General features: G+C 41.6%; 1 non-coding gene across 1 annotated transcript; it reads left to right on the forward strand.

The window, feature by feature from the left end:
• The first annotated feature begins 2823 nt into the window (after positions 1–2823).
• Trnat-ugu (transfer RNA threonine (anticodon UGU)) lies at positions 2824–2898 on the forward strand. Its single transcript has one exon. It is a non-coding gene; the product is annotated as a tRNA-Thr (tRNA).
• The last annotated feature ends 17488 nt before the right edge of the window (positions 2899–20386 follow it).

The raw sequence follows: 20386 nt of genomic DNA on the forward strand, positions 1-20386 counted from the left end.
TCTTCTCCCCAACACTATTCAGTACCTCCTCATTAGTTATGTGATCTACACATCTAATCTTCAGCATTCTTCTGTAGCACCACATTTCGAAAGCTTCTATTCACTTCTTGTCCAAACTATTTAACGTCCACGTTTCACTTCACGTTTATCTGGTATCTATTTAGTAATGTAAAAGTAAGTAAGCCTGAAGTATGGATTGACATGATCTACTGTAGAACACAACCCTGGCTTAGGCGATGTCGTGACATACTGAACGACCGCTTACTTTTACAACATTAAATAGACATATAACACATTTACTTTAAAATAATGGACAAGTAGTATATACCATTTTCAAATTCGAATGTCTGCCGGATGATAACATGTTACAGATACTAGTTGCAGAACAATATATATTTTAGGAGTCTCTGATGATATACACAAGATATCTATGTTTCTGGGTTGACCATTTTCGTTCTATTTATAATTACCCATTCACAAACCGCCGAATGGCACAACTGTATAACTGCCTATACAATATTTTTTTTGTTAAAAAGGAAGGGTAGCATCTCGTTATGTATTGTGTTCTGCTTTGGTGTTTTGACTTGTAGTATAAAGAGATACGCCTTACGCGAGAAACATCGTCCAAAAACAGATACGTACCAGCAGTCTACTTTGGTAGAATTTCCAAAAAAATTAATGAACTTTTTAAAGCCACATATGTTCAACTATCCGTTCGAACCAATAACCTTTCAACAGAATTACTTTTCGCTGTCACTAGAACATACGAATATGATAACCCAGACATGTATCACATCACGTTGGCAGCTGTATTAGGACGAAAGTTTAACGTCAGATATAAGGAACATATTAGGGATAGCAAGAACAACCAGTCCAGCTTCTTTCTACATTTAAAAAATCAAAACCACACAGCTGATACTATCTAAAATGCACGCCAAATCCTGCAGATAATACCAAAAGGCTTTTGGAGTGAATATCCTTGAGGCAATGGGAATTTGTATACAGACGAGAAAATATCCACAGCGAATATTAAACGAGCAGAATTTAGACACAAATACCACCTCACATACTTTATTGAGTAAAATGGATAAATGGACACTAAAATGGATAAATCGGGAATACTCGTAACATATGCAACAACCAAAGATAATCGTTATGAAATTTAGTTCGTAAAATAATATCGCTGTTCATCTGTATTATCTTCGTAAACATGTACCGTCGCAAGACGAGAACTATCAAACTACTGTCTAACCATAATTAACGTACTATTTACTATGTGATTACATCATTTACCGTCTAATCAAAACATTGACAGTTATAAGACACATACCTACCGACGTAGTATGGACGTCACATTATTCTAGAGTTGAGCACAATGTAGTCACTATAATGTAATTCACATTTATACACGTTCTCATCAACTCTTTATTTGCAAGTTCAAATAACCTACGGGAAGGCAGCCGGGTGGCCGGCCGGTGTGGCCAAGCGGTTCTAGGCGCTTCAGTCTGGAACCACCTGACCACTACCGTCGCAAGTTCGAATCCTGCCTCGGGCATTGATGTGTGTGATGTCCTTAGGTTAGTTAGGTTTAAGTAGTTCTAAGTTCTAGGGGACTGATGACCTCAGATGTTAAGTCCCATAGTGCTCAGAGCCATTTGAACCATTTTGCAGCTGGGTGACATCTTCGACAACCGCCGATATTTCATCAGGAGCACATCCTGCCATTTTGAACGCAAAACTGCAGCAAGTAAGTGCTGTGCAAGCGATTTTGAAACTTTTATTTGCAGAGAAACTCCCTCAAGATAACACGCACGCACCCACGCACGCACACTGTAAAAAATAACGCCATCACAAATCAAAGCTGGCCAGCGTCAGATTTCGTCGACAGTGCAATTAAAAATAAACGGGCGAGGTAGCATAAACTCTGTCCCTCTATTTTTTGACAGGCGACAGAGCGGGATTCCATGCAGAAAGGAAGGCTGGATGGTACGTTGGGACATGCTTTTTATAGGAAGCCTACTCACACTGACTTGTATCTGCAGGCAGACAGTTATCACCATCTGGGTCAATATGACGGGATACTTCGTACTCTGGTTCACAGGGCCCATGTCATCTCAAACTCTGAGAGTTTGCCAGGTGAGCTAGCCACCTTTCGTTAGAATGGTTATAGCGAAAGACAAATTTGAAGTGCGTTGCGCTTTCGGCCAACTGTGCCTTTCTGCTTTACGCAACGAGAATTTCGAATAGGATTGGTCGCATTTTACGGAAATACGACGCGAAGTGTGTTTCTCGACCCCATTTAGGATCAGGGTCCTTTTAGATTGAGTGAAGGGTAGTCTTGGTTTACGTACGGCGAGTGTTTACGGTATTCCTTGCACTTGTAGCACGTCGTCTATTGGTCAGACTATTAGGACTGTGGAGATCCGGGGTACTGAGCATAAGCGGCAAACAAGCTTACAACAAATGATAATTAAATCGAAACCCTTAGCTGCCTACAGGTGTTGTTGATATACACCAATGAAATCTGTGTCCCGACCGTGACTCGAAACCGGGATCTCCTGCTTACATGGCAGACGCTCTAGCCATCTGAGCCACCGAGGGCACAGAGGATAGTGCGACTGCAGGGACTTATCCCTTGGACGCTTCCCGTGAGACCCACATTTCCAAGTGTCCACAACCTACATTCGTAGTCTGGCGCAAGTAATGAGTGAATGGGCAAATATCTATTAGGATCACTACAAATGTAGGTTGTGGACAGTTGGAAATGTAGGTCTCTCGGGAGGCGTGCAAGGGATAAGTCCCCGCAGTCGCTCTATCCTCTGTGCCCTCGGTGGCTCAGATGGATAGAGCGTCTGCCATGTAAGCAGCAGATCCCGGGTTCGAGTCCCGGTCGGGGCACACACTTTCAGCTGTCCCCATTGATGTATATCGACAACACCTGTTGGCAGCAAAGGGTTTTGACTTAATTATCATTTCATTCTAGGGAAGCTGCACGGTCATCAATGGTATCTGTACTTTCGGAAACAGATACCACGTTCATAAAGCTTAGCCGGTCCTTGTGGCCGAGCAGTTGTAGGCGCTACAGTCTGGAACTGCGCGACCGCTACGGTCGCAGGTTTGAATCCTGCCTCGGGCATGGATGTGTGTGATGTCCTTAGGGTAGTTAGGTTTAACTAGTTCTAAGCTCTAGGAGACTGATGACCTCAGAAGTTAAGTCCCATAGTGCTGAGACCCATTTGAACCATTTGAACCATAAAGCTTACAACAGCCGAGCAATTCCGCCATTGCAGAACATTGTCTTGGCAATGGTCATCATGTGGAAAATAAGAACACGAAGATTCTGGCATGCACTTCGAGTTCAAAAATGGTTCAAATGGCTCTGAGCACTATGGGACTTAACTTCTGAGGTCATCGGTCCCCTAGAACTTAGAACTACATATACCTAACCAACCTAAGGACATCACACACATCGATGCCCGAGGCAGGATTCGAACCAGCGACCGTAGCGGTCGCTCGGTTCCAGACTGTAGCGCCTAGAACCGCTCGGCCACCCCGACCGGCGCACTTCCAGTTCCTGGGGTACTGAAATTAAATTAGGAAGTAACCTTATGAACAGAAATGGTGGTTTCTATATAATTTGTGCATAGAAGCCTGCTCTCTCACTTGTCAAAAAACAGAGGGACAGAGTTTATGCTACCTCAGCGGTTGATTATTAATCCACTTTCAGTAACTTCTGACGTCGCTCATATTTGGTTTTTGTTGGCGCTAGCATTTACAGTGGGTGGTGTGTGTGTGTGTGTGTGTGTGTGTGTGTGTGTGTGTGTATCTTGTTTTGATTTCGCTTGCACGGCACTTACTAGCTGCGGTTTTGCCTTGAAAATGGCGGGGTGTGCTACTGTAGAAATATCGGCGGTTGTCGACACAGTCACCTGTCTGCATTCCCGTAAGTTATTCGAACATTGCAAACGCCGGTAGAAACTAAAGTCTCACATTGTTCTCCCAGGTACTTGACAGTGTCGATAAATACCGGAATAATCTGTCCTTAATAAAGATTAATCATCATAAGTAGGTACTCTGGTGCATTGTTCTTATAATCCTGTCATTATCTGGCATGAGTTCTGGCTTCCGTTGTGAGTTGTCGCGCTGCCGATGGACAGCGGCCAGGCACGTCGCATAGCCGACAGCGGACGCGCGTCTGCGGCGACGTGTCCGCGGGCAGGGACGCGCCGCAGGCGGAACTAATTATCGCGGCTCAGCGCCGCCAGCTGCCTGGGGCCACCCCCGCGCCGCCCCCACAGTCGTCTGCCTGGAGGCGGCGGCCGGCGGGCGACGTCGCACAGCCGCGGCCTCACAGCGTCGCTTGCCATAAAAACGAGCTCTTGAAGCTGCTGTTTGTGGAGTACCTGTTGCAATTATCGTTTTACTATTTCGCACAAAATCAAATTGTTAGCTGGGTGGATTCGGGTTACCTCATCAGTAAGGTTGAGGTTACGGATATGAAAGTAGCTAGGATGATTGCAGGTACTAGTAGATGGGAACAATGGTAGGAGGGTGTCCACAATGAGGAAATCAAAGAAAAACTGGGAATGAACTCTATACATACAATGAAGGCTTTTACGACCGGATGGTACTGTTGTTGATAATTCTTCCGGGTTATATGGCCGTGGTCCATGGAATTCTTCTATTCGTAACGTTTCGTCCAATACTACGTTGGACATCCTCAGAGGTATGGCTGGTACTGCTGCGATTGCCAATTTTTACATGGAGAAATTTGAACAATTAGCGTTGAATAAAGCAAATAAGAAACCATGTTGTTGGTATCGTTATGTAGACGACACATTCGTGGTTTGGACACACGGTAAAAAAGCCTTAGACGAATTGTTTGATTGTCTTAATAGCATAAACCCTAAAATTCAGTTTTCCATTGAAGTGGAAAAAGACCAGGCTATTTCGTTTCTCGATGTGTAGGTCACGAGACAAATCGATGGCAGTTTATAACATAAAGTGTTTCGGAAGAGCATACATACTGATAGATACTTGCATAAGAACTCCAATCATCACCTACAACAAAAAAGAGGTGTAATCAAAAGTTCAGTGGACAGGGCAAAACGTATTTGTACGCCGGAACATCTGGATACGGAACTGAATCATCTGAAACAGGCCTTCGAAAAGAATGGGTACTCAAATAAAGAAATTAATAGAGTTTTAAGACCTAATTACAGCAGGCCAAAGAACAAGGATGGTAGACAGCAATGGAAGAACACAGTGTCTTTACCTTTCATTAGTAAGGTTACAGATCGAATTGGCAAAATTTTGCTGAAACATAAAGTGAAACCGGTATTCAAACCTACCAGAAAAATGGGACAAGTACTTCGTTCTGTTAAAGATAGAAGGCCACCATTATCATCTAGCGGTGTGTATAAAATTCCGTGTACTTGTGGCAAGGTCTATATTGGTACTACGAAAAGAAGTGTGAATACGAGGGTAAAGGATCATAAAAGTGTTTGTCGACTGGGAAAAATAGATAAATCGGCCGTCACGGAACATGCACTTCAGTCAGGTGACCATGTAGTTAAGTTTTCTGAAACTACAGTTTTAAGTGCTACCACGAACTATTATCCACGACTGTATAGGGAGGCTATTGAAATTTATAAACATGAAGATAATTTTAATAGAAAATAAGAGGCCTTGATATTTAGCGAGATATGGACAGTGGCGTTACAGAATCGATAAGTGATTTTTATCTATGACGGACTGTTATCGATAGTTACATTTTATCTTTGACTAGTTTTTTCTCTGCTACTATGTGCAAGCTAGACCACGCCCACTTTTCTCGGTATTTAGGCCGATCTCCAACGCCTGACTCGTCAGTCGGCAGGACTCAGCAGTACCAGCCATACCTCTGAGGATGTCCAACGTAGTATTGGACGAAACGCTAGGAATAGAAGAATTCCATGGACCACGGCCATATAACCCGGAAGAATTATCAACAACATGAACTCTATAGATGTAGCAGTCAGGGCGAACAGGATTAGATGGTGGGGTCATGTTACACGCATGGGAGAAGTAAGGTTACCCAAGAGCCTCACGGGTTCAACAGTAGAGGGTAGGAGGAGTCGGGGTAGACCAAGGAGAAGGTACCTGGATTCGGTTAAGAATGATTTTGAAGTAATAGGCTTAACATCAGAAGAGGCACCAATGTTAGCACTGAATAGGGGATTATGGAGGAATTTTATAAGGGGGACTATGCTCCAAACTGAACGCTGAAAGGCATAATCAGTCTTAAATGATGATGATGAGGATGATGAGGATGATGAAGAACCAAATTGTTAAACGTTCTATAGACAGACATCAGATTTCCCGACACTTTGGCACAACAAACTGTACCAAAAGTGACGTTTTTGGGAGCGATCTGTAATGTTGTGTATCACTGAAATTCCGTATTTTCTTAAAATGCAACTATAAAATCGTACATTTTTCAAGGGGTATAAGTCGACCAACACACATTTGTGGGGAAACTGAGAAAAACTGTTTAAATTATATAATAACTTTAAATAGTCATGTTTATTGACAGTGTTGTCTTATATGATGTAAACGTCACTGTCAGATGAGAGGCTGAATTTCTAATTTTATATTTTGGTAACGTAATTATTCATTAAGTGCTGGAAACTAAAGTCTCTTTTTTTTTTTGAAAATACATGCAATTAAAAGTGAACTCACCCAATCTTTTTTATTTACATTAATATTACCTTGACTGCATACGATACAACACACACAGATCTACATTCGACAATGCTGCTGCATCATCCTACGACAATAATCTGTGACTGACAGTCCAGTCAATCGTCGGCTGCCATTCTGTACAGGCACTTCAAAATTTCCTAGCGGAAAGGTAAGTGTAAGCCAGGCAAATAGCACTAGAGTTTTTCCAACTTCTTGGTTGTACTGGAGTTAACTGGCACACAGGTGGATAAGTTTGTTTCTCTGTTACAGTCAGTGGAGCACGTTGGAGGCCCAGAGGAAAAGTGTGACCAATCAGTCTGTTGATCGTTGTAGCAGCTGTAATACAACCCTTGCTTGTGTTATCAGAAACGAAATATGAAGAACTGCTCATATAGAAAGTCACGTTCCCTTGTCTTCTAGTCCTCTGTATTTCTTCAGAAATTATGGCTTCCTGACATAGGCCTGCCACCATGACTTATTTCAATAGCAGCAGCCCCTCTAAGAAGAAATGTGCCAAGTTTAGAACTAGTAAGAACCAACTCTGTGACGCTATGCAATGTAAAAAAAAAAAAAAAAAAAAAAATCCATCCTGCTTACTTAGTTCCCTTCATAATACCGAAATTCCTATCGCTGGGTAAAATATTGTGAAATGCTTGATCATATTGGGCCATGGGGAGTGCAGGGCAACGAAATGGAGTTTGGCGGAAAAGTATTGGAGGAAGGGAAGGAAGGATGATGTCGACCAGTACGTCAGAAATTGTGTGGACTGTGCATAGTGTTAACAGAAGCAACAGAACAATTTAATTCCATTGGGGTCACCAGTAAATGTAAAGCTACAGCTGCCGGCAAGGTCAATAATTCTGCATGTTGGGGGCTACAAACATTCAAGGGTGCACCAGAAGCATTCCCTTGGCGGGTAGGAACAGAAGTGAAGACAGAGGCAAAGAAGAAGAAGAAGACGAAGGGTGAGCAACAAGAGGAGGAGGTCCAAATGCCTCATGCTTGGTATACACTGAGGCCAAGGAAATAATTTGTATGTACTGTTTGTTGTCATTTTTGGATGTTTATCTTTTTTGTGCAGAATAGGGCACTAACGTATAGAATACGTCATTTATCTTTAGAATGTTAAGAGATGCTGTTCAAAGACAATAGGCTTCTGAGTGGAGGTAAGGTGATATTGGTCACTGTCCTCGAGTTGCCATACAGGAGAAGGGCTAGAAAAGAAGAATGCTAGTTTTGACACTCCTGTACCTCTTCGCCAGGGGAAGAGAGATCATCACCTGGGCGGAGTGTTATCCAATCACAGATGGACATAGAGTTCAGTATTTGTGAAAACTGTGGAACCAGATAAGTAGGTTGGAGGAAGTGCCTTCAGCAGTATAAGAGATATCAAATAGTAATGGAATGCTCAGAGATGTTCCAAAGGTGCAAAGGAAGTTATCCGGGCATATGTACGATTTAGAGAGCACATGCAGGAAATGATTGAAGTGGCACTGCACGATTCCAGTAGCAAGGATTGGACTCGCATGGCCCAGGACGATAAAAAGGGGATGGAGAGATACTGAATTTTGGACAGCAGAGACAAGCAATATGAGCGAACTGAACAGAACAGTGGAGGCCGCAAGGGGAATACCGGAAATGAATGAAGGAATCATAGGTAGGTAGGTGGTTAGTGTTTAATGTCCCGTCGACAACGAGGTCATTAGAGACGGGGACCAAGCTCGGGTTAGGGAAGGATTGGGAAGGAAATCGACCGTGCCCTTTCAAAGGAACCATCACGGCATTTGCCTGAAACGACTTAGGGAAATCACGGAAAACCTAAATCAGGATGGTTGGAGACGGGATTGAACCGTCGTCCTCCCGAATGCGAGTCCAGTGTGCTAACCACTGCGCCATCTCGCTCGGTGAAGGAATCGTTCAGTGATATTCCACGCCGTTTGTGAACTTAGAGGGGGGGGGGGGGGTGTTGAACGAAACACACGTGCTTCGATAGCTGATTATGGTAATCAGAATATACGCCACAGCTTCAGCTAGTAATCTAAACCGCGTTTTGGTAGGAATACAAACATTGCCGCAGGTACTAGATGCAAGAATAACGATGACGAAACTATTGCAGTTACCAGCGGATAGTATCTGGGGTGCAAGAGTAAAGTTAGTGAACTTGCAAGAAGCCATTCATCAAGCATTACATGGGCAGTTACGTATGGTATCACTATCATCTGAGCAATGTCTGACGGGGTTGCGTTAGGTGCAAGGAGAATTACCGGTGGAATTATAGTTATGAGCAGAGCTGAGGAGCCAGAACTTGTCATTCTACTACCATGGAGCTATGGCTGATGTGGCGGTAGATACTGCTTGGTTGTATATGTCAGTGATGGTACCACTAGTAAGCAAGCCTGCAGTGTCTGGATACTACATGGTGCACACCGATAGTCTCAGTATGAGGTCACGATGGGTGGAGACACAGGCATCATGCAGTTGTTCAGAAGTAAAGTAGAAGTACATCCATGCAAAAAAAAGGTGAGCACACCAGAACCATATTGACAGAGAGTGAGTTTACACGGGATACGCACAGTTTGGATAAACACAGTTTATGACAATTCAGTAGTGGTAGCTAGTTACTATCAGTAAGGAAAACTCGTGGGAGCAAGACTTTTGGAATTACAAGGCAGGGGATTGTTAATCAACGGGACTATGTGTAATAATATATGTTTCATGTACCATTGTGATAAGAGTTAATCTGTTGAATGTAACACAGTCACAGCTGTATTTGCCAGACTAACCTCTAAAGATATTGTCCAAACGGAACCTTACCTTCCTTAATGGTACCTGGGATCTAAAACTGGATCATTCAATAAGTTGGATGATAGCAGCACAGGAGGGGGTGGTGTTCTTAAAACAAAACCTACCTTCCTTAATGGCACCTGCGAACCAAGCCCGAACTCTTCACCAAGTCGCATTATTCAAGAAAAACGTCCTAAAGTGACATTCAAACGCATTTTTCTTGAATAACTACGAAACTGTGGCCCCCATCGAATACGCATCTCAGTACAAAATTTAACTGCATTAAATTACCTGCAAAAAGGTCCTGTTCATTTTTCTGTAGGACCGATGGTCTGCACGCAACGAGCGAGAGAATATAAAAATGTCACACGTGGTTTTTGAAGGCATTGCAGGTTGTGTAAAACCTATCGTGCAGCTGAATAGCCCTGTATAACGAATAAGATTCCAGATAAGCATCGCATATGCTCGGAACAGTAACATACAACAAGTTTCTATTGTCTAGCGATCAGTAATTATTTTCACGGTCGATTTTTTTCTTCATTTACAGCTCCACCTGTAAACCAACTCTGCCATAGTGTTGCAGAGCTAAACCAACTGGCATATTGTGGCAGAGCCTACATGAAGTTTCAGGATCAGTTCTTTCCCTTACTCTGACAGTAACTAGTTTGACATCTTGGATATTCGGGAATCCAGCCGGATGTTCGCGTGAGTCTCAGGTAGCACCTGAAGAAGACAGCGAGGCACGCTGTTGAAATATCGTGCGAGAACGACGCGAACATCCGGCTGGATTCCCGAATATCCAAGATGTCAACAGATCGCCGGGAAAGCATGAAGAATTACAGTAACTACTTTGTCTGCCTGAGGGTTTCAAAATGTACCACACTCAGGCAAACTGTGTGCAAGAATGGAGTGTATAATTTTTTTTCGCTATAAAAGCTTGGTTCAATAAAACTTATAAATGCTAATTTTACTTCTAATCCATCTTTTACGAATACTTAAAGCAGATTTCATCTCTTTAAACGACACATCACACGAAATTATTGCATGTACAGTTACAATGCCATGGTCGTCGGAAAATATATTGAAAGGAGCTGTCCAGCTGCCCCTATTACGGTGACTGGACCCCATCTCGAAACTATTAATATTTTCACGGAATCGCTGCAAAACATTTGATTTATTTAGGGCAATGGTCGATCGAGATATGTTGTCTGCGGTAGGAAATATCTGTCGTAGGAAGTACCAACCGAGAAAATATTGATCATCTCAGAGCCAATCCATGTTTTCCACGCGGGTTGGTTTACTATAGACGGAATCTGTGAACCAGCGATCATTATCATCAGTATTTCAGGCAAACTATTTCTGATAATCCGCAAAGGAAAGAAATTGTAATGCAAACACTTGTCGTGGACATATAAAGAACAGGCTGCGGCCACAACTGCTGTGTTGGCCAATTGCCATAGCAAAGAAAGAGATCCAAATAAAATTAATTTAAGAATTCCAACCACAGATTCGAGTTCAGTACAAAATTTCAAATTCATCGATAATATTCTGAGACCGGATGGATATTTAAGTAACAAGTCATAAATCTGAATCGGTCATTTTATCTAATTAGAATAATTTTTCCCAGACAACGAATACCACCAAATTATTGCTTACATGGAGGACCTCCAAATGGAGAGACAGGTTGATTTTCATCTTCTCCATTTGGTTAATGTAGAAAATGCTATAATCGCGCATTTTCTTAACAGTTACTGCCCGCTACATATCATATAAGATTAAGCCACGCGGTGACGTAGGCATAACAGTTTTCCCTCTTTCGGAGAACTCGCACCCAAACAGGTGTACCAACCTAGAGGCCCTTCGCAGCGGGCTGCACCAACGGTTCGTCCCTTCCCGCTGTCACGTTAGCACCTGGAACCTACTTGTGACCTGCGAAGCACACTGCTGTGCGGCGCCCGAGTTCATTACGAGCACCGAGAGACACGGTCCACCCCATTCGACTGCCGATATTCGATACACCCACGTCGTGGGCACTGGTGTTGCGGAAAGCACCGCCGTTTTGTTACTGAAGTGTTGTTTGTCTGTCATCACCTTGGGCTTGGCCGCGTGTTAGTTACGTCCTTGTAGATCAACGTGATTCGCTTTCGGAGGCTTGTAGCAGCCACGTTCGTTGCTACCAAACAATTACTCCGCTTGTACTGCGGGCACTCGATATCGCCACCTCACAAGTCGTAATGAGGTAAGTAAGCTTTATCGTTCGGTCCCCGTCCCTGTTTTCGTTATAGGGCTCTCATTGCTAGCATTTTATCAGTATCTGTTCAAGCTTTCCTCGCTCTCTAGGCAATGGACATAATCTCGTTAAGTTCAATGTGTTTTGATGTATTTTCTTGTTTTACTTCCTTGTCCTACGAGAAGGCGTCTCCGAGCCAAGTCACTCACATTTGCGAGTGCATCTTATAAAACATGTGACAGGACTGCTTCACATTCACGTCTTTACTGTATGTATATTTTAATCATACTCGTATTTACTGCCAATCATGTTCTGTAATTTTTCCACTGTCTTTTTTTCAATAACGAAGCTATTAATTAATCGACGAAATTCTTGCAGAGAGACGCCTGTGCGGTCCAGGGACCGCAGATCGGTAAGCGAGTATAGCAGCTTCCTGTCTGAGAGGGAAAGGCGATACGCAGAGGAACAGCATACCGCATCAGTCATTCAGTTCAAAAAACAGACCAGCATTTATAAAATCTGTTATAGCTATTGAGAAAGTTGTGAGGTTATGATCGATTAGTTAAGTGAGACATATAATTACTAGTACATCAAAGTCGTTCATAGAGAACTTGGGTGACAGCAGTGAACTTCATTACTTTGCGAGTTTGGAGTGGACTGTTAGTAGGCTGATCTGTCACTGTAAACGTCTGCTATAGCGGTCGGGCGTGACAGCCACTGTCTTCTTCCGTTGCCAGCTCTCAGATCAGGAGAAAGTTTCGTCGCAAATCGCAGTGAGCAGAGACTGACGGAGGTGGTTGCTACTGCAGAGGCGGGCCACGCCCCTGGCTAAACGAAGTTTGCCGTCTCTCTGCCTCTGCAGCGCCCACCCCATCTCACTTTCTATGCGGCAGCTAGGTCCGTACAGCCTTCCAAGCAATCGATCGTGCGAAAACACATTGCGAGACATGCTTCACGTACGACACGACTGTGAGATTATAGCGATTCTGTGTTTTCCTGTGGTACGATCTGGCGGCCTTGCATACTAACACTATAATGTTACGTAATGGAACATCGGTGCCCAAAAGATCAATGTCCTTCCCTGTTTCGTCACGTGAAGTTAACGTGTCAGGTGAAACTGACTTCAGACGGAAGATTATTATTATTATTATTTCTTTCCTTTCTAAGACGTTATGTCTGGTTGAAAATGGAAAGTGACGCGGACCTTGATCAAGCGTGACTTCCTTTTAACTGTACGGTATATGTTACATTGCATTTAGGAACTTTCGGGTAATTGAACATGTATCAATAATTACACATTTCTGTAGTTGTATATACACGTTTGGATGTAGCTGTATCGCGTTGATGTACTGCTGGATATTGTGTGGTATGACTCCTGTAATTGATAGTGTAATTGGTATAATGTCAACTTCATCCTGATGCCACATATCCTTGACTTCCTCAGCCAGTTAGATGTATTTTTCAATTTTTTTCTCCTGTTTTCTTCTGTATATTTGTTGTATTGGGTATGGGTATTTCGATCAGTTGTGTTAATTTCTTCTTTTTATTGGTGAGTATGATGTCAGGTTTGTTATGTGGTGTTGTTTTATCTGTTATAATGGTTCTGTTCCAGTATAATTTGTATTCATCATTCTTCACTACATTTTGTGGTGCATACTTGTATGTGGGAACGTGTTGTTTTATTAGTATATTTTGTATGGCAAGTTGTTGATGTATTATTTTTGCTACATTGTCATGTCTTCTGGAGTATTCTGTATTTGCTAGTATTGTACATCCGCTTGTGATGTGATCTACTGTTTCTATTTGTTGTTTGCAGAGTCTGCATTTATCTGTTGTGGTATTGGGATCTTTAATAATATGCTTGCTGTAATATCTGGTGTTTATTGTTTGATCCTGTATTGCAATCATGAACCCTTCCGTCTCACTGTATATATTGCCTTTTCTTACCCATGTGTTGGATGCGTCTTGATCGATGTGTGGCTGTGTTAGATGATACGGGTGCTTGCCATGTAGTGTTTTCTTTTTCCAATTTACTTTCTTCGTATCTGTTGATGTTATGTGATCTAAAGGATTGTAGAAGTGGTTATGAAATTGCAATGGTGTAGCCGATGTATTTATATGACTGATTGCTTCGTGTATTTTGCTAGTTTCTGCTCGTTCTAAAAAGAATTTTCTTAAATTGTCTACCTGTCCATAGTGTAGGTTTTTTATGTCGATAATTCCGCTTCCTCCTTCCTTTCTGCTTAATGTGAATCTTTCTGTTGCTGAATGTATGTGATGTATTCTATATTTGTGGCATTGTGATCGTGTAAGTGTATTGAGTGCTTCTAGGTCTGTGTTACTCCATTTCACTACTCCAAATGAATAGGTCGATATTCGTATAGCATAAGTATTTATAGCTTTTGTCTTGTTTCTTGCTGTCAATTCTGTATTTTTGTTAGTCTTTGTCTATATTTTTCTTTTAGTTCTTCTTTAATATTTGTAATATCTATTCCTATTTTTTGTCTGTATCCTAGATATTTATAGGCATCTGTTTTTTCCATCGCTTCTATGCAGTCGCTGTGGTTATCCAATATGTAATCTTCTTGTTTAGTGTCTTTTCCCTTGATTATGCCATTTTTCTTACATTTGTCTATTCCAAAAGCCATATTTATATCATAGCGGAATACTTCTGCTACCTTTAGTAATTGGCTGAGTTGTTGATTTGTTGCTGCCAGTAGTTTTAGATCATCCATGTATAGCAAATGTGTGATTTTGTGTTGGAATGGTCCAGTAATATTATATCCATAATTTGTATTATTTAGCATGTTGGACAGTGGGTTCAGAGCAAGGCAGAACCAGAAAGGACTTAATGAGTATCCTTGGTATATTCTACGCTTAATCTGTATTGGCTGTGATGTGATATTATTTGAATTTGTTTGGATATTAAGTGTGTTTGTCCAATTTTTCATTACTATGTTTAGGAACTGTATCAATTTAGGATCTACTTTGTATATTTCCAGTATTTTTAGTAACCATGAGTGGGGTACACTATCAAAAGCTTTTTGGTAATCAATGTATGCGTAGTGTAGCGACCTTTGTTAAGTTTTAGCTTGATATGTCACCTCTGCATCTATTATCAGTTGCTCTTTACGTCCTCGTGCTCTTTTGCAGCAGCCATTTTGTTCTTCATTTATAATTTTGTTCTGTGTTGTATGTGTCATTAATTTCTGTGTAATGACTGAAGTTAATATTTTGTATATTGTTGGTAGGCATGTTACGGGGCGATATTTTGCTGGGTTTGCTGTGTCTGCTTGATCTTTAGGTTTCAGATAAGTTATTTCTTGTGTAAGTGTATCAGGGACTGTGTGTGAGTCTGCAATGTAACTGTTAAATAATTTAGTTAGATGTGAATGTGTTGAGGTGAACTTCTTTAGCCAGAAATTTGCTATTTCATCTTTTCCAGGGGCGTTCCAATTGTGCGTAGAATTAATTGCTCGGGTGACTTCATGTTGTAAAATAATCACTTCAGGCATTTGTGGTATCATCTTGTATGTGTCTGTTTTTTCTTGTATCCACCGTGCATGTCTGCTATGTTGTACCGGTTTTGACCATATGAAGCTCCAGAAGTGTTCCATGTCTGTTATGTTTGGTGGATTGTCTATTTTAATGTGTGTGTTATCCATCGTCTGATAAAATTTATTTTGGTTTGTGTTGAATGTTTGGTTATTATTATTGTTATTACTATTATTTCTTTATGTGACATGATCAACTTAGCCTCTATGGCAGAGATCGTTGAATATCAGCGACTGAACATAAACCACATACAGTAAGCGACGAAAGTCATGGGACCGCGACTTGCACACTTACAGATGGCGGTAGTATCGCGTGCACAAGGTATAAAAGGAGAGCACGTTGCCGAATCAGTCATATGTGCTCTGGTGATTCCTGAGAAAAGGTTACCGACGCGATTATGGGTGCACTATGGGAATTAACAGACTCTGAACGCGGAATGGTAGTTGAAGCGAGGCGCATGGGACATTCCACTTCGGAAATCGTTAGAAATTCAGTATTCCAAGATCCACAGTGTCAAGAGTGTGCCGGGAATATGAGATTCCAGGCGTTACCTCTCATCCCGGGCAACGCAGTGGCCACCTGCTTTCACTTAACGACCGAGAGCCGCGGCGTATGCAATGTTGGTCTGTGCTAACAGACAAGCAACACTGCGTGTAACAACCACAGAAATCAATGTGAAACGTACGACGAAATTACCAGTTAGAACATTGCGATGAAATCTGGCGTTAATGTGATATGGCAGCAGACTACCGATGCGGGTGCCTTTGCTAAAAGCCCGACATCACTTGCAGTGCCTCTTCTGGGCTCGTGACCATATCGTTTAGACCCTAAACGACTGGAAAACCGTGGCCTGGTCGGATAAGTACCGATTTCAGTTGGTAAGAGATGGTGGTTGGATTCGAGAGTGGCGCTGAATCCACGATGCCATGGACCCAAGTTGTCAACAAGGAACTGTGCAAGCTGGTGGTGGCTTCATAATGGTGTGGGTTGGGTTTACGTGGAACGGACTGACTTCTCTGATCGAACTAAACCGATACTTGACTGGAAATGGTTACATTCAGCTACTTGGAGACTTCACATACCCAAACAACTATTTCATGTCACCAGGCCACAACTGTTCCCGATTGGTTTGAAGAACATTCTGGGCAGTTTGAGCGAATGGTTTGGCCACCCAAAAATCCCAACATGGATCCCATAGGACAGTTCGTGTACAACAGCCTGCAGCGGCAACACTTTCGCAGTTACGGACGGCTACAGAGGCAGCATGTCTCAGTATTTCTGCATTTCTGCAGGGGACTTCCAACGACTTTGTCAGTCCATGCCATGTCGAGTTGCTGCACTTTGTCGAGCAAAAGAAGGCCCGACATGATATTAGGGGGTACCCCGTGACGCTTATCACCTCAGTGTCGAAAATTGAAGGAATTTAGTTTATGTTCAAAACCACTCGGTAGAGTGCTAAAGAGTGCTTAAAGAAATACAATTTCGACATTAAAGAAATGAAATTCTTCATTTTTGCGATCCTAGTGTCAGTAGTTGTTTTGTAATTGTTAAAGGTATTTCAAAGTCGCCTTTGCAACAACTAAAATGTGTACTTAGTTTAGATCTAAAATGAAGATTTTGCTAATTATGAGAGATAATTTTTTCTTTTCTTCTATCTTTTCTTCTATTTCATCTACTCTGCATATATGGTTTAGAATATTTGTTGTTTTGCTCTGTACTATGAACTGAAACTTTTTGTTTGCTTTATTAGTATTGCTACATGAACCTCTTTTACCTGGGTATGCGGAAGTGTCAACGTATGTTTGATCTTCTTTGTAACGGTTTTGTAAAATGCGCTGTGTGTAAACAAATATAATATGTAGCACTGTTGTATGAACTGTGATGCGAGAGCGATACCGATATCGATAGTTGGCAGTCGAAGAATGACACTGTAGGGGTGTGCAGTGTCGTGGCGTACGCGCGTATAAGTTGCGTAGTCTGCGATTTGCTTAACTGGTCACGGAATTTAACGTAGGGAAAACTAGTCTGCCCATGTTCGTTGCACGTCAATGATGTAACTATGTAATTCCCTGGTTTTTATCTGAATCAGGATTCTGGTCATGGTTAACAAAGAGACGCGTAAAAATTGTTGAGTGCTGAGTACATGAAGGAAGTCTGGTTTCTAGGTTTCTCTGGATTACAATTCCTTTATCTGCGACCAGTTGACCAAACTGTAGACTACGCAAATTACTCACCATTGTCGCCTCTCTCCTGGATGCCTTTATGACGCACCTTTGTTTGGTGCGCGCGTGTGAAATGTAAACTTGCTAAACGGAAGCACGTGAAAATTTATGACCGCGTTCTTGTTTCTCGGTCACGCTGTAAACTAAATTTCGACATGGACATTATGAAACCAAATGTGTGTAAACACTGTGAGCTTCATCTGAGTTCTACCTACAGCAGTGACGATGTTTACGCTAACGGTCTCTGACTGCCGAAGTTAGAACCGGACTGTTTTGGACGTAACTGAGCTGCACGAGCTAATGTACTTGGAACTTATTATCTCGTGTGTTACTTAAGGGGCTGCACCATTCATGTTAGAAGAAGTGCACAAATCCATTGCAATTTCATGACTGAAGAGCCTACATAATTACGCCATCAGCGTCACCGAACTGTGGTCGATGTGACAACGCAACGACCACAGACACAGATAAGCTGCAACGTCAGGCACTCTCCCCCTGTAAATACTCAAAGCGTTTCATATAGATTCAGTTTTAATTTCATTCTCTTTTGTGACAAACGTTTCTAAATATTTGGTTCCCTTAGAAATAAATGTAATTTCTGTGAAGCGTGTTTGTGATCTATGTTAACATTGTTGACCCACCATTAATAGTAGTTATTATCTCATTCATTTATTGTATTGTAATTGTTACTGCATGTGTTTTACGTACTCTTGTTAAGGGGGTGTTTTTTCATGCGTGTATGTAGTTTTTTATTGGGTGCACTTACCTGTTTTGTCGTGGTATGGGCCAGACGGCGTAAGTCGTGGTGTGCGCCATTAAATTCTGGGGGCCGACCAATCACAGTTACGCGCTTCGTCCGCTGTTAGTGCAAGGCACGCTACAGGTAGGAATTTTGAATCTGACAGCTATATAAATTGTGTCTACATTTAATAACACGTCATGTTACGACATACTTACGACAAAGTGGCAGTTTATTTGACTCTTATAGCTATAACTGAACAACATTATAGCCATTCCCTTAATTATTTACGAAAAGATTTACAGGAGTTTTCATGTTTTATGTTCTTTTGATGTTTGTTGCCAAAGTCTGACGTGGTTACTTAAGTTAAGTTCGGAAGTAATTTTTTTTCTCGTCAAAATTCTTTTGATAATCAAATTTCACGGTCAAAATTACGCAGTAGATGTCTGAGAACAATTTTCTTCACAAGTAGTACTTACAGAACTCGCTTAATGATCCGATGAACATTGGAAACCAGACACTTTACAAAATCACTGAACACATCACTTACGCTATAACAATTAATACAAACTTCCATCCCTCTCCTTCCCTCTCCTTATCTCTCTTCCACCTCCATTTCACCATTCCTCCTCCCTCCCTCTTCGCCCCCCCAAAAAAAATTCCTTTTTGTGTCTCATTACAAACCACTTCACTTTTCCTACTTTCCCACTTCCCTTTACCTTACTTTGCATTCACTTTCCATTACCTTTCACTCATCTTCGCCGTCCCACCCACTCACCATTAGATCACTAATTCCCACACTACTCTTTCATCTATTTACATATTCAAATAAATACAAGTTGCTATGTACTGAGCCCGAAGACTTCTTTGACACAGCTCTCCATGTTAGTATATCCTGTGCAAGCTCGTAATCTCTGCATGACTACTGCGACGTACATCCATCTGAATCTGGTTCCTGTATTCAAGCCTTTGTTTCCCTATAAAATTTTTACCCATGACAATTCTTTCCATTACCAAACTTACGATTCCTTTACGCCTCTGAATGTGTCCTATCAACTGACTGCTACTTTTAGTCAGGTTATAACACAAACGACTGTTTATAACAATGTCATTCAGTACTACCTGATTAGTTATTTGTTCTACACACCTGATCTTTACCATTATTACGGAGCGCAACATTTCAAAAGCTTCTATCCTCTTCTTGTTGGTACCGCCTGTCGTTCACGTTTTAGTGCCGAACAAGACTACACTCCAGACGTATACGTTCAGTAAGGATCTTGACATTTGATTTTCTGTTTGAATGATATTTCCACCATTTGACTGTACAAACTTCTTTATTTTATATTACTATAATATAAGCCATTATCAAGTACAGCAATGTTGGGTATAATTAGACTTCGTTAGGTGAAGACATCGTCAAGATCTATAGAACTGGGTGCTCCAGTTTGTAGAAAAGTGCAAAATCACCGAAATGTGTGGTATACATGTAGCATACATGTTTTCTAGCCATAGAACAATTGGGTCAAAGAATAAACATCAATACAGTAGTTACATGTGCAATGAACATGGTCTGAAGATATACTACGGAAGTTACTGTATTGATGTTCATTCTGTGGCTCAGTTGTTTTATGGCTGGGAAACGTGTTTGCTACTTGTCTGCCATACATTTCGGTGATTTTGTATTTATCCACACCGTGTGACACCCAGTTCTCTAGATCATGACAATGTCTTCACTTAACGAAGTCTAATTATACCCAACATTGTTGTACTTGATCATGGCTTAAGGCCAAGATCATGACAGTAACATAAAATAGAGAAGTTTTCAAGACATAATCCATTCTATTCAACTGCTCTTACAAGTCCTTTGCCGTCTCTGATACAATTACGACGTAATCGCGATGTTTTTATTTTTTCTACCTGAACTTAAATTCCCTTTCAAAATCTCCCATTTATTTCCTTTACTGCTTGCTTAATGTGCAGACTGAATGACCTCATAGAACATAAATAAAACTATTTATTACTCATACGGCATGCCACTGACAGAAAGAACTTTTTTACGTTACGGTGGAAACCAGAAATGTTAGATAAATTAGTAACACTACGTACACACCCAACACAGACATTCAGTTACTA

The sequence above is a fragment of the Schistocerca cancellata genome, chromosome 5 (assembly GCF_023864275.1).
Source record: "Schistocerca cancellata isolate TAMUIC-IGC-003103 chromosome 5, iqSchCanc2.1, whole genome shotgun sequence".
NCBI lineage: Eukaryota > Metazoa > Arthropoda > Insecta > Orthoptera > Acrididae > Schistocerca > Schistocerca cancellata.